This window comes from Acinonyx jubatus, chromosome D2 (assembly GCF_027475565.1).
Source record: "Acinonyx jubatus isolate Ajub_Pintada_27869175 chromosome D2, VMU_Ajub_asm_v1.0, whole genome shotgun sequence".
Classification (NCBI taxonomy): domain Eukaryota; kingdom Metazoa; phylum Chordata; class Mammalia; order Carnivora; family Felidae; genus Acinonyx; species Acinonyx jubatus.
The window spans coordinates 21,891,219-21,906,629 of NC_069393.1; the positions used below are offsets into that span (position 1 = coordinate 21,891,219).

The 15,411-nt window shown below is 39.5% G+C and overlaps 1 protein-coding gene across 4 annotated transcripts in view; it reads right to left on the minus strand.

Annotated features, from left to right (window-relative positions):
- RHOBTB1 (Rho related BTB domain containing 1) overlaps nucleotides 1-15,411 on the minus strand; it is a 121,827-nt gene that overhangs the window by 105,454 nt on the left and 962 nt on the right. For 3 of the 4 annotated variants that reach the window (XM_015088333.3, XM_027062072.2, XM_027062073.2), the window contains exon 2: nucleotides 783-882. The gene's annotated coding sequence lies outside the window, so the exon portion shown is untranslated. Of the gene's footprint in view, nucleotides 1-782; nucleotides 883-15,115; nucleotides 15,246-15,411 lie in introns of all 4 variants that reach the window. The other variant, XM_053207641.1, reaches the window with a different exon arrangement.

Genomic DNA, 15,411 nt, shown 5'->3' on the forward strand with positions numbered 1-15,411 from the left:
GCCTCCCCACAAATTCACATATGCCTCCCTCCCTAATTTGTTACAATGAATGAAATTTATTAATGAATATTCACAACTATACATATAGAATTTTTCCTTTAAACATGCATTAGCACATATAAAGAAAAATAAAATATAGTGAAGAGTGAAAATAACAGATGATTTTGTAGGTGGACAAAGGAATCAACTGTCTCAAATCATTTTTAAATCCTTCAGGCACAATACCTAGAAGAACTTGATAATGTTGCCCTTTCTTTAAAACCCGATTTTGTTCATGTGGGATGAGTCAGTTCTAATCACTTGCAAGGTGATATGTCTTTCCAGTTAAAGACAGTTAGTGCCGAGGCCAAATGGGGGTGGATGCTCCAAGCTAGGGCTTCTGGGATGAAGAGAAATGCCCCTGCACAGCAACCTGGCAGTTCTAAACCTTCCTTGTATGTGGCCATGTTCAGAGTCCACATGTCAGTTTTCACTAGAGAATTACAAGTGTATATAAAGTGGGTAGAAGAGTTATGTTAATTACCAAAACTTGTATGTAGTTCAAAATGACTCCAATTCTAAACCAGATAAAACATGTTAAACTAGAATTTATAAAAACCACAACTGAACTGAAAAAATGGAAATTCTCCTTTTTAATGAAATATTCTGAAGACAAATCTGGATATTATTCACAAGTCATGCCACCTTCATACCAGGAGCATTTCCATTTCTTTTGTAAATACTGTGAGGAAATTAGGAGGAGGGGAAAGGCAATTCTGTTACCCAAATTCATAGTTACTTACCGTACGAAGGGGGAACATAAGCTTCAATTCCATTTTCATAACTTAATCAAGAATACTGGATGAGAGGCCTCTTTCATGTGCTTCTTGAATGTTATAAAATCTGGGGAGGACATACAAACATGGACTATTTCATCATCAAGAAGAAAACTGCTCAAAACAAGACTAGTTTCATATGTCAGTGATTAGTTTTCATCGGAACAAGAGCTATCCCAGCCAGCCACATGCCATGTACACATAGGCCAGCTGCCCACAGAAGTTTGAGCCACATAGGCTGAAATGACCACTCTGCCACTAGAGAAAGATGCCCCAGGGTTGAATTCCACTCAGTGTTTGTCTGGGTGAACTTTATGTCCTTAACTTCATTGAGACTCTGTTCCCTCATGGCTCTGGTGGGAGTAATAAGACCAGCTAGTCAATGGCTTGTTCTGACGATCAAGTGAGATGATGTCTGGAAAGACATTTAGTTAATAGTGAACGTACTCATTTATGCCCTGGCTTTTCATCTTAAGGATTTGGGGTGACTTCCAAAAAGAAAAATCATGAAATATGAATAAAAATAACAAGGTTGAGAGTGAAAAAGAAAGGAAGTTCATTAACAGTTGAAATAATTGAAGTTACCATTTGGATTTGAATTTCTTGGAAATTTAGGTAAAAGGAGAACATAATTTCTTCTATAACACCTATTGTTAGGAGAAAAAATGCATTACTTCCCTCAAAGAAATATTCCTGATGCAAAATTCATGGAAAAAAAATTCATGGAAAACAGGATACACGAACAGTGAAATAAAATCAACTATTTAACAAAAGCGGGAATGACTACCTACCATGAAAAATGAAGGGCAAAACAATACTTATGCTTGGAGGTAGTTGTTATTGCTATAAAATCGTATTACTCCTAGAGACAAACATGAAGCTTGAATTATGGAAATCCTAAATATAAACCCGGCTCTCCTCCCTTGTTGTGCCTTCCTAACACACACACACACACACACAACACACACACACACACACACACACCCACACACACACACTCTCAGTAGTTGGGAGGAGTTTCCCAAGGAAGTCACTGACTGCTGATGACTCTAGGCCAGTCACTGCTCATTAGTAAATAGTGGGTAGAGCAGCAAGCCTGAAGTGTGAACCTAGACGTGATACAACACTGGCAGCTGCACAGCCCATTTCTTGGGGCCAATCCAGAAGGGAAGAAAGAATGATACAACCAAATGATTATACACTTGAACCCTGAACAATGGAGGGTTTAGGGGATGCTGACCCTGTGCAGTCACAAATCTGCATATAACTTTTGACTTCCCCAAAACTTAAATACAAATAGCCTACTGTTGACTGGAAGCCTCACAGATAACATATGTTACATGTATTATATACTGTATTCTCATAACATAAGCTAGAGAAAGAAAATCATAAGGCAGAGAAAATACATTTATAGTACTGTACTGTATTTATAAAAAAAATCTGCATATTAGTGGACTCCTGCATTTCAAACCCATCTTATTCAAGGGTCAGCTCTATAAATGAAACCTATCACAACATGAGTCCTTTTCCTTGAAGCTTTTTCTTGGCTTCCTTGAAATCTCACTTCTAATCTTGTAGGAAATGCCTCAAATTTTCCTTCTGGCCCTTCTCCCTTCCTTAAATGTGGGCCTTCACCAAGGTTCTCCACTTAGAAGCAATTTCATTTACACCCATGACTTAAATGTCTTAATACCTTTTTTCACGCTTTCTAGCTAGATCCTCATCCCCATTATCTCCTGAATTTGCTTTTCTTTCATACCTAATACCAGTGGCATTGTCCCTCTCCCTGGCTTGAACACCTGGCGTCCTCTTCATTCTACCCCATCACCACACCTCCCAAACACACACCTCCAACTGATTATAACCACTTCGTGCACAAGAAGCTCGACTTCCCCTTTCCGTGTTCAAGGCCGTTGTCATGGCAGAAATTCACCCACCATCCACCATCTATCTCCCATCCAGACAGGGGCCTCCCATCTCATGTACTCCCTGCTTCCAGTCCCCATTGATTCATAATTTTCCTGATGGTCCCAGTTTTCTTCCTAAACCTCATGCTTCCCCACTTGCCTGAAAACTTCTAACACTTCCAGTCACTGTAGGATCAAGTCTAGGACTCCTCAGCAGAGCTTTCCAGGATCCCAGATCTGTGCATTTACTGCTTTCCACACAGCCTCTCTAACCATACCAAACCATTTCTGCTCGCTCTTCTGGCTCCTCCAAAAAGTAGTTTTCTGCCACTGCGATTTTGCTTACTAGCTTTCTGCTATCTGAAAGTCTCATCTTTTAACACCCAGTTCCAATATTACCTCTTTCAGGGATCTTCCTGAATTCTTGTGTAAGAATTTATTGTACCTTTCTCTGCCTACCCAAGGATCCTTAATTGCAACCTAACTACAAAAATCCCATTTATAGTACTCTGACTTTATTTTCGATAGTTCTAAATAGAGCAGGGCCAAGAACCCTCATAAAGCTTATAATCTGGCCAGGGGAATACCGCTTTATTCACATTTCTAACTTCCATGGGGTAGTAATATTCAATATTCCAATATGTGAGTGCTCTATGAATTATACATTAGATGATTTCTAAACATCAAATAGTACTATGAGACGCTCTGAACATAGGCTTAAGAACACCATTCTAGAAGATATTTCCTGAATAAGTGATAGTAACAGAACTGTCCAAATTTGGGACACAGAGGAATGAAAGGAGAGAGGATGAGGGAAAAAAAAAGTACAGGTTGACATGTTCTTTTTCTCTTTTTTATCTTAACACAAACTTATTTGATCATTTCATAAAGATCATAAAGATCAAGTAAGGGAAGATGTTGCATTTGTTTCAACGAATCAGATCACAAAATATTTAGTCATTATGCATTCGAGAAATAGATCTTATGGCAGATCTTCCATTAAGGCTGGAAAATTTCTTCCTGGTGCCTTTCTTAGCACTAGACACATGTAAGAGATTTTAATATTTGTTGATTAAGTGGTTGCTCATCCAGTTACCTCTCTCCAGCTGCCCTCCAATCTCTTGCTTCATCTTTCTAGCCAGACTACTGCAAGTAATTACCAGTAGTCCTCTTTCTTTTCTTAACCTCCCATTGGCAGCTCACACCTCTGCAATCTGACCTTTGTCTCCTCACAGCGTTCACTGGCTGAGGTATTAACTTCTACTCTGCGGTCTCCCTGCTGCTCCCCACCTTCCACCCCCGCCAGTGGGCATGCTCAGACTTTTGTGTGGTAGCAGGTGCAGGGAGAGAAGTTGAAGTTCACCTCAAAGAAGTTGCCGAGAATGTGCCATACAATGTGTCAGCCCACAGCCTCCTTCTACAACATAGGGGTGCCAGCAAGTGGGTGAGGCGAGTCAACACTGCTTTGTGAACATTTGGTTTATTTACCCTGGTCACACTAGCACCACTGGGTGAAGGAACAGGCAGTGTTGTGCTCATAAAATTCCTTGCTGTCAGGTTCCTATTTTCTCTCCAGTTCAGACCCCAGGACCTCGACTCTTCTATTGTCAAAATCCACCCCAGTTCTTCTCTATAATGGTCAACAGCATGTCAAAATGACTTTCCTGTCTATCATGCTGGCTCCCCAAGTATCATGTTAAGAGAGATGTAAAATATGAAATGTGAAATATTCTCAAACAGGCATGACCACAAATAGAACTAGTTATAACTCTATTTCCCATACACATCACTTAGTGATTTCTTTTTATTTTATTTAAAAAAAATTTTTTTTAACGTTCATTTATTTTTGAGACAGAGAGAGACAGAGCATGAACGGGGGAGGGGCAGAGAGAGAGGGAGACACAGAATCCGAAGCAGGCTCCAGGCTCTGAGCCATCAGCCCAGAGCCCGACGCGGGGCTCGAACTCGCGGACCGCGAGATCGTGACCTGAGCTGAAGTCGGACGCTTAACCGACTGAGCCACCCAGGCGCCCCTGATTTCTTTTTATTTTAATTCAAAACAATTCTCTCCTGATCAGTGCTCTCCACTCTTGCTAAATAAAATAAACAGTTCTCAATCTTCCACATTCAAGCCAACTGACCACTCCCACCCTCCTGAAATGAAATCCTTGCTCCCTTCCCCTCCCCACCCCCCAGCCATGATCCAGCAGTTTCCAGGGTTTCCTTCTATTTCTCTCACTATCCCTTATTTCATCCTTTACAGGCTCATCCTTCACTACTTGGATGCATGGATTTGAATTTCTTAAGACTTTGGTCCTAGCATTCTCTTCTACCACTCACTTTATAATCTTTCTCTAGGCCGTCATATCCATCTATGGATCATACCCATCATATCCACAACTATGAATTAAAGATGTGTCACGAGTTTATATCCAAACTGTAGAGCTTTCTGACAAGCTCCACACCCATAATCCAATGTCTTTTTTGCTCTGTCCTGTAATGTTTCCTGAAGAACTCAAACTCCACATGTCCAACTGAACTTAGCATCTGTTTTTGCAAGCTTGTTTCTCCTCTAGCGTTACCTGACACTTCTCATGGGCTCCACATAAATATTGCAGAAGATGGCCTGTCAGTTTACCTCCTCTATGTCTCTTGAATCCTTTCACTTTTTAGAAATCATGAACATCTCATCCTTCCTCCCCTTGGCCATGCTATCAGTATCTCTATGCTGAAAATGTTTAACTGGTTTGCATCACTATTCCCCTTGCCAACCCATACTCTGCATTCTAGCCAGAAATATTTTTTTTTAATTTTTTTTCAACGTTTATTTATTTTTGGGACAGAGAGAGACAGAGCATGAACGGGGGAGGGGCAGAGAGAGAGAGGGAGACACAGAATCGGAAACAGGCTCCAGGCTCTGAGCCATCAGCCCAGAGCCTGACGCGGGGCTCGAACTCACGGACCGCGAGATCGTGACCTGGCTGAAGTCGGACGCTTAACCGACTGCGCCACCCAGGCGCCCCAGAAATATTTTTTTGAAATACCAAATAGATGATGTAACTAATTACAATCTCCCTTCCCCTCCCCCAACCTTCACATTGGTCCCTAGGATAAAAACATATTATTCACTATGGCTAAAAAGCCTTTCATGGTGATGGCCCCTGATCACATCTCTGGACTCCAGCTGTTCACCCCTGCCCTCTGTACTCCAACCACTTGATTTTCCTCCAGTTTCTCGCGTTGCTTCTTCTTTCTGCTTTCCATACATCATGGCTTTCCACCCCTTCCACGTCATGCCTTCTGCCTGTACTCCTTGTCTAGTTGACTCCTATCATTTAGATCTCATTTTCCAGAACCTTGTGTCTCTTCTTTGTGGCATATTTAGAAGAGTGTCAGTTTCATACCTATTTGTGTCATCCTTTTATTGTCTGTCTTCCCCACAAGCCTGCAGGCCCAATGAGGGCAGGGGATACCTGATGCAGTTCATTGTATGCTGAGAGTCCAGACATAGTGGGTACTCAGTAAAGTTGACTTTATCAAAGGCATGTGTATAAAATGAGTATGAAAATAAACACATATAAATTCAGTGAGAAAAGCCTACCCATTGCATAGCGTTTGAAAATTCTAAAGATAAGCACAGTATTGAGATCAGTAAAAGAGCATTGGGAACTTTTAGAGGATTTAAGAAATTAAAGTAGGAGGGCTTCCTTTCTCATACAGATTTAGTAGTGGGTAGATGGAAGTGACGGGGATTTTTTCGTTTGTTTGTTTGTTTAATTGGGTACAAAAGGTGGTTTTATTAAAGCATGGGGAGAGGACCCATGGGCAGAAAGAGCTGCCCTGGGATTCTGAAGAGCAATTGATTGTATACTTGGGAGTTAGGGGAGGTAAAGACTAGAGGAAGTGTCCAAAAGGATATTCATATGTTAAGGAAGACTCACAGGATCCTGGAGGCCTAGCTATTGTCAAGCTAAGGTTGATAGGGATTTTTTGAATGAAAAACTTCACTTGGGCCCAAGCAACTGCTTTAGCATGTAAGAAGTATGCCATGGTATGAAAGTAGTACTTGCCAACCCTATTCTTGAGATTTTTGCCCCTGCATATGTTGAACAAGAGCCATTGCAAGGAGAGGAAGGGATGACTGAGACCAGGGACATGCTGGGGAGGCAAAAGAGAGAAGAGGTTTCAAGAATGTTTTAGTCTCTGGATTGTGGATATTCTGCTGGTTATGCCTTTTTATATCCTTCCTTCTAAAATCCATGTCATTTCATGCAATATAATTGTCTCTACTTCCATATGGCGACAGAATTCTAGCAACTATATCAGGATCTCAATAAATAGGCAAACTGAAAATGTTGCATAAGTTGTTTTCCCTCACTTACTTTCCAAATAGGAACTCCCCAATAATAAAACACAAATTTTGTAAATTAGCATAGTATCAGTTATGAATGTAATTTTGCAATTATGAGACTAAAAACATTCCACAATGAAATAAGAAATGCCATCTGATTTTGATTTAACTCAAAGGGGGAAAAACACATTCCATTTAAGAATGACAAATAAAGCTGTCAATGTGATCCATTTATAGCCCCTCAGAGAATGCCACAAATCCACATAATGTTCTGAGAAGCTAGTTATTGTATTTGCTCTCTCAGAGAAGGCGTAGAAGTCCCTGACAGACTGTTATCCAAGGAAACTAAGGTTAGGGGGAATAACTTACATTAGTCAACATCCTAGGTGCATATGCCTTAAAGGGGAGAAAGAGAGCTTCAGGCACCTTATTTAAATAGTGTGCAGCAGAGGAAAGGGTGGGGTGCTGCAGGAAGTGATGGGGTATAAGACAGTGGAGAAAACGGTTTTCCTCATCTGTCCCCACCCCTCCCCTTCTTAGTTCTATGCGGTCTTACTGCCCTAAGGAGGCTTCTTTCTGTAAGGCCTGCTAACAAAAAGAACAGAAGGTTATTACATCTTAATCATAAATGTCCAAAGTGCCAGTTATTTGTGAACATTTCTTATAGGTTATTTCAAGCTCAGGTACGAAGACACTTGCCATAAACAAACGTTGGAAATATAATCACCATTCCTTATTATGATAATAAAACTTCCTTCTTTTAAGAACCAGTTTGCTGTTAAATACACATACAGGTATTCATATTTAAGTATATATAAAATATGGCCCTCTGCAAGACATAACTGATTATATTTTTCTCCTTCACATTGGCTGCTAAAAAACTGAGAACAAAATTTGTTACTATCTTCTAGCAAGAGTGTTGAATTTCATGGCATAAATTTTGAGTATGAATCTCTCTACTGGCCCCATCTTACGTTCTTAGCCTTATTTTTTTCCTTTGACTTATTTTTTCATACCTATTTGAAATATATTTTATATTGCTGTACAGTATGTATTTTTATTAGCCTTTCTCTATAAGCCTTAAATCCTTTCCAGCATATAAATAAAACATTCAACATTTATAGATAGCCTTTTTTTCCCTTTGGAGGGTTGCACAATTTTCCCAAGGCAACATATAATTTATTACGATAGTATTACTATAGATGCATGAATATTAACACATTGGGATTCGTAGTAATTAAATTTTTGTGATATTTAGTTTAATATTTCAGTTAGGTTTTCTTTATATATATATACATATATATATGTATATACATATATACATACATATATGTATGTGTATATATATATACATATATATATGTATATATATACATATATATAAAGAAAATCTAACTGAAATATTAAATATATATATATATATATATACATATATATATATTTTTTTTAGAATGGGATTCCTAACCTGTGGTCCATGGACTCAAATTATGTGCAAAATTTTGAGCATGTAAAATTTCATTAATGAGGCACTTCATGATTTTAATCCAATTCTGAAAGGTGATTTTGACCCAAAAGGTATAAAAAAGTTACTGCTCTGCAGTGGGATGACAGTAGAAGACCAGATATTGGTCTTCTGACATTCAACTAATTGACAGAATATTTACTGACTGCCTACTAAGTGCCTGGCCCTGTAATAGATACTCAGTAGCATTTAGAGCAGTAGACAGCAGTAAACAGGTAGTCTTGACCTCTGACCACAGGGCGCTTCTAGTCCAGTGGGGATGAGAATAGGCAACAAAAAAATGAACATAAGCAATATCTGAGGGGAGAACATTTGAGATGGAGGGAGCAGCTAATGTGAAGACCTTAAGGGAAATGTTGTTCTAGGAAGTAGAAATATGAATGGTAGATCTCCGAATTCACTTTCAGTACTTCAGTCTAGAAATATCAGACTAATGATCTTATGCATGAAAGTTAGAAGTCTTTTCCTTGTTTTCATTCTTTTAGGAGTTAAAATTCCTAATGTGAGGGAAAAGTATCCTCAGAAAAAGAATGCGATGTATTTTACTATACACTAAATTCATTCAATAAATATTTGAGTCTACCATCTTGAAGGCACAATGGGACATGCCTTCAAGGTGCTCAGCACAGACCAAATAAAATATAACTGCCATACATGTAACTATAATGTACCTTAAACCAATCCTTATTGTTCTGTACTGTAGGTTTATGAGCCAACTAAATTCTAGGGCCCAGACGCTTTAATATATAGTTTGAAACCCAAAGCTCTCTAGAAAGGCACCAATCACCCTGTAAAAGTTGAAGATGGATGAGCTGGAGAAAGCAACACATAATGAAAATTGGGATTAGAAATTCTTTGAAATAAGAACACTGTACTCTGTGGTTTGGAAAATGCTCTAAATAGCCCTTGCTGTATAAATAAATAAATTAAGATGTGACTAAAGATCATAAATATCTCTCACATTTTTAGATGTTTTCCTGAAATAAATTCTTTATGCATATATTAAATAATATACTGATAAGATGAAGACGACATTGAGGTCACAGAATTCTATGTGACGCTTAACTGGGTACCGGAAACCACGTGAGAACTCTATGCCCATGCCCTTGGAGGTAAGGGAGATTATTAGTTTTATTTTACAGATTGGGAGAAACTGAGGTTTGGAGAAGCAAAGCAATGTGGTCACAAAGCTAGTCACAGGAGGCAGCAGGGATGGGAACCTCAACGGTCTGACCCCAGAGCCCTTATGGTCCCATCTTCGGTGTTCTCAGTCAGCTCTGTGGAGGCAGGTTGCTTCATGAATTATTTCTGATAAACTCATCTGCTTTGCAGTTTAAATGGCTTTGGGGAGCATTTTGAATGATTAGTCTGAGCTTATCATGTGCAAATTAATTTAAATATTAGCCAAAATGATATAGGTAAGATGGCAAATCTATTAAGAGTAACACATGCAATTAAAAAACGTCTCCTTGACTTGGGATCAGAGTATATGATTTAGATTGTCCTTAATATTCCCTCTTCTAGGAAAAATAATGAAGAGTTGAATGTATTTATTTTAAAATCCTCAGAAGTACAAACATTATTTTACTAACCAGTTTCTGCCTTCACAATTTTTGATAAAGAAATTTTAACTTGGAAAAGGGACATTTTAAAGCTTTCTCCAAATCCAGATCAAACAATCATTTTTCTCTTGTTTTACTCCCCCTGAAACCACTCTTGCAGGCTGCTGGGCGACCACGCCCCCTTCAATAATAACTAGGGCAGTAGCAGCAGGAACAGTGGATCATAGCCCCGGGGAACCCTGATTATATTATGTTATATTATCACATATTTATGCTGTGTCACCCACTGTGCCAAGCACCGTACAACTTCATTTTACCCTCACTACAACCCTATTAGCAGCTCCTTTTATTATTCCCAATTCCCAGCTTAGGAGATGGGGGCCCAGGGAAACTGCACACACACACAGAAGGCTTCTCAGCTTGTTAATGGAGGAGCTTACACCAGGCCTACTGACCCTACAGCTGAGGCTGCCTGCAATTTCTCTCTGTGATCTCCCTTTGTCTGATCCTCATCCCTAAATGACACATCAGTAAAGACACACTTTTTCCCAGGATAGGCAGTCTAAACCCTTTAGAATTTAAGGCTGTCCACAAGCTGGGCTTTCAAAAACCAGCCCAAGCTAATTTTTCCATATTCCTTACTAAATACCCTCAAAGCCTAAAGGAACCTGCCTTCTGTGAAAGCTTTAAGAAGTCTCTTAAACCCACAATACAGCTAAACTCTTCTGCTCTTAATGGCCCAGTTCACATTCCACTTTTCCAAGCTACCTTCCAGACTCACCAACCTAAGTAGTCTGAAGAGCTGGCCTCTGCTGTCTACACTGCAGATGACTCTGATGTCCACAAGGGCTTTGGCAGCCTGGGGTGGGGGGTGGGGTCCATGGAATAGTATGAGCGTTCTGTCGGAAAGTGCTCTCAGGAGCAAATTCAGAGCTTTTATCAGTTTCTCAAAACTTAACAACCACTCAGCATTACTACCCCCCCTTCCCTGCCCCCCGCCGCCCCAACCCAAGTCCTGGAAACTAATAACATTAAATGCTAATGTTCACTGAGCAAGGTTCCCAGATTTAGCAAGTAAAAATATATGGGACATGCCTATACTAAAACATGATTTGTGCATTTGAAATTCAAATTTAACTGGGCATCCTGTGCTTGATCTGCAACCCTGTCCTTGAATGTTTTGTGGATATTAATCGTATCTCTCTACTATACTGAATATAGTCATCTAGAGGGCAGGGGCTTCATTATTGCTCCACAGAACTTAACACTTAACCTTTATTGCTAATTACAGATTTACTTTTGCAGTCCAATAGAAATATTTTGGAATGTTCCTGATTTGGGGCCAGTATCAAACGTAGTAACCATATCATGGTTTTACATACATGGCTTTGGCTACAAGGAAACAGATTCCCATCATACCCAGTATGCTGTTTGCTAGATTGAAACACATTACACATCTTCCCCAATTATCTTTGTTTAAAAAAAACGTTTTGTAAGGAATCTGGGAAAATCAAAACATACTAAAATAATTACTGGATCTCAAAGTGAGGTCTTCAGACTATTTGATTGAGAAAATCTCGAAAGGTGTTAAAAATGCAGTTGTCTGGGTCCAATCTCAGACCTATTAATTCAGAAATGTGCAGAAAGGCTCTAAGCAATCTGGGTTTTTAAAAAGCCTTCCAGATGATTTTTATGCCCTCTAAAGTTTAAGGACTGCTTTTTTATGGGATGTAATACTCTAGCAAGGATTGCTCTTTAAGTTAGAGAAGAAAAGTTATTTTAGTCCTTAAAAACAAGCCATCATCATTTGGAGTTCAAAATATCAATCATCTTTTAAATGTATCTTGAATCTATCATGGTAGTGGTAAGTGCTCAGCCCTGTCGTTTTGCCATTTGGAGCTCTCCAGCATTTAAACAGAACTGGTAAACTAATGATAGGTATTAAAAGTCTGCCTGGTGGATCATTAAAATAGTAAATGAGTTACTGAAATTTATACAGGCCATACAAAATTTAAAACTTAGATTATCTGAAGTAGAATGTTCTGCTGTGTACTAATGTTGCTATCCAGGATTGGTCTGGAAACCTAAGCCTCTTTGGAATTTCTGGGGGGAAAAAGCATCACTACCTAAAGCTCCCTTCCCCTGTTCACTGGGTGGTCCCGAGATTTTTGACTCCTTGGTGAAAGGTGTGCTGTTCTGGAAGTCAGGATGTATCTGTTACATATTTTATGTTCTGTGTGTCCTCATGAATAAAACAATGGTTTGGACCATTGGATGGTCTCCAATGCCCTTCTAAACCAAAGTTTTTATTATCATTCTGAGGTTCAGATTTCTCTGTTGTAAAGTATGGGGGTTGGACCATGTTCAGTGTGTCTGCTTGTCCTGTGTGTCCCAGGGTTGTCCTGCCCTCTCTGTTGCTATACTTGGATCCCCATTCATAATTCAGGCTCACTGTAACAGTGTAAGATTGGTGATACTTCATTTAGGTTTTCCCAGGGATGGGACGATATATTGGCCATTAGCACATGTCCTTTGTAGGAAATAATTATTCATTATAGAATTATAATCATATAATTCATAATTATTCAACATATACTAATTGATCACCAACTATGTGCTCTGTGTCACTGTGGTAGACCTTGGGAATACAATAATGGAAAAAGTCAGACAAGAGGAGCTCTGGTCTCACATGGCTTACAGTCTGATGGTGGGAATGATGGAGGAGAAGATAAAAACACCAACCACATATATGCTGATGTGTAAATAAAGTAAGTGCAGTTGGTCATCAGTGTTAGAAGGGATCACTAGGCCTGAGCTAGAAAACAACAGAAGAGTATTTAGGAAAAGTCTCTTGGAGGAGGTGATATATACTTGGACCCACAGGAAGGAAAAAAGACCAAGGAGGGGGTTGGAGGAAAGGTCAGGGCAGGGAAGAACATTCTGGAAGCCCGTGGGAGGAACAGTTTAATGTGGTTGGCATCTAAATATCCTTTCCATCTCTGAGAGATCATTTAATCCAAAACTAGAGAAAGGAAATCAAAGGCCCAGAGGGTTTAAGGTCAAATGGCCAGATAGTGGGAGAACTCTTCCATGCCTTAGTCTAGAACATAAGCCCTTCTTAGGGATCAGGCTCACAATGCAGCAGTAAGTACCACAATGGTTTGCTTCAAATCCTGGCTCTTTGCTTGTCCTTGGGGACCAGAGCTTCTTTGAGACTCAGTTTTCTTTTGTGTGAAACATGGATGACATTTGCTGCATCAGGGATTTAATGAGATAAGGTGGCGCAGTGCCTGATGTATCATAGCTGCCTGATAAATGCAAACTCTTTTGATTTTTCACCTAGTGCACTTTCACCCATACCAAGCTGTTGGAAAATAAGTAGGGCAGAGGTTAAGTTACTTGGATAAAGGAAGAGTGCTGGCAGAGGAGAAGTTCTGGAATACTGGGCTGGGGCCTGTTTAGCGGCTGTCCATCTGAGAGCTGAGTGGAGAAAATGAGAAGAAAAGGCCACTGAAGGTGGGAAGATGTCAAGGAAAGACATTCCCAACTTCATGGTTTTGCTCAGAGCTTAATCTGTTAGTGGTGAATCTAGAGTTGTCTTCATAAGACAGAGAAGACCATCCATAGTAATGTTTATACTTAAAATTAGCATGTAAGAAGCAGGTTTTACTTTAGGAAACCAGTAAGCAGAAAAACGACGTACTTTATTATTAAATACATGTAAAGAGAAAAATATGATGTTACCATGTCACTCAATCCACTGGGAACAAATTAATCTAATTATCTGCAGGATATTAAAATAATTGCTCATATTAAGGATGCTTAAAAACCAAGCCCATGGTATTGGAAGAATGAATAATTTATCCAAGTAACTATAAAGATTTTCTTCATTATGGACAAAACCACAGATTGAACTTCAGCCTTAAAATATGGAGAGGCATATTTTGTGGATTAAAGTGGACTATCTATAAGGCCACAAAATCTGTTTGCTCTCTCCTTAGAATTCCCCAAAACATAAGGGAATATTTATGGTTCAGGCACACTCGAACCAGGGCTGAATATTTCTTAGTTTCAGAAGTTCACTGGGTCCCTTTCCCCCCAGCCATAAGGTAAGTGCCATTCCATATATAACTTTTTGAAATGCTGCTTACTTTATGATTCTCTGCCGATGGTGCCTTATGGGAGAAATTTTATTTCAAAGTTTCATAGGATGTGAATTGAACTCATTATTTTACTCCAAACTCATTGTTTAATTGACAGGAAACATGCATTCTAAATCATCTTGTATGCATGGCAGAAGCAGCTACATAAATTTAACAATGGGTGGATTATTACTATTTTGCATATTTATGGAATTTTATACTCAGGAAGCATTTTACAAATCTTTTATTAGTTAATCCTTACACTTACGAGTGAGTCTGACAGGTGGTAAACAATGCTTTGGGTTTTAAATTGCCAATTCGTGAAAACTTTAATGGGGAAAAAAATCTACAGCATTCTTCCTTGCTCCCAAACTTGCCAAGAGCACATTTTTGATACTTTTTTCCTCTCACCAGGGACCAAGGCTAGAGGCCTGGAAGCAGGTTCGTGCCCACCAGAAACACAGTATTACAAAAAGGGTACATACTGGGCTCTGTCTGGGGTCAGGTGGCCAACACCAGGGGAAACCTCACAGACACCAAGGTGATTATTGACAGCGTTCCCAACAAAGCTGCATCCCAGTAATAGAGACATAGAAAAACACGTAAGGAAGCAATTTTTCTAGAACTACACAGTAAACTTGGTTTTTAGTTCTAATGATGCCATACCTACCGGACTCACTATGTAATGCCATCATCAGTTCTCTTAAGATGAATGCATGTATATTAAAAGAATAAACCTAACTCAAACTAAAAGAGTGTATTTCCTTTTTTCAAAAAGTCACAAGTTAAAAACGCTAAGCTCCTTTGAACACTCACTTCAGACTTTTCGGATCCTCCAATCTGCCCCTCCTCCAGATACCAGAGATGTTGGAGAGCAGGGCACGAAAGCCTCCGTGGATCAGTCTCATTGTTGACCCAAACCTTTTACAGCCTGGGGCTTTCAGAGCTAACAAACCAAGAAAAATCAATCACACATCACCTGAGGGCTGGACACGAGGAGCCACAGATGCTGCACCTACTTTCTGAAGACTCCAGCTTGGACATGTCCTGTCCAGATTCTAATCTCTTCTGACTGACAGTGACTCTATCCCTCTAATCCCTCAGGCCCCCAA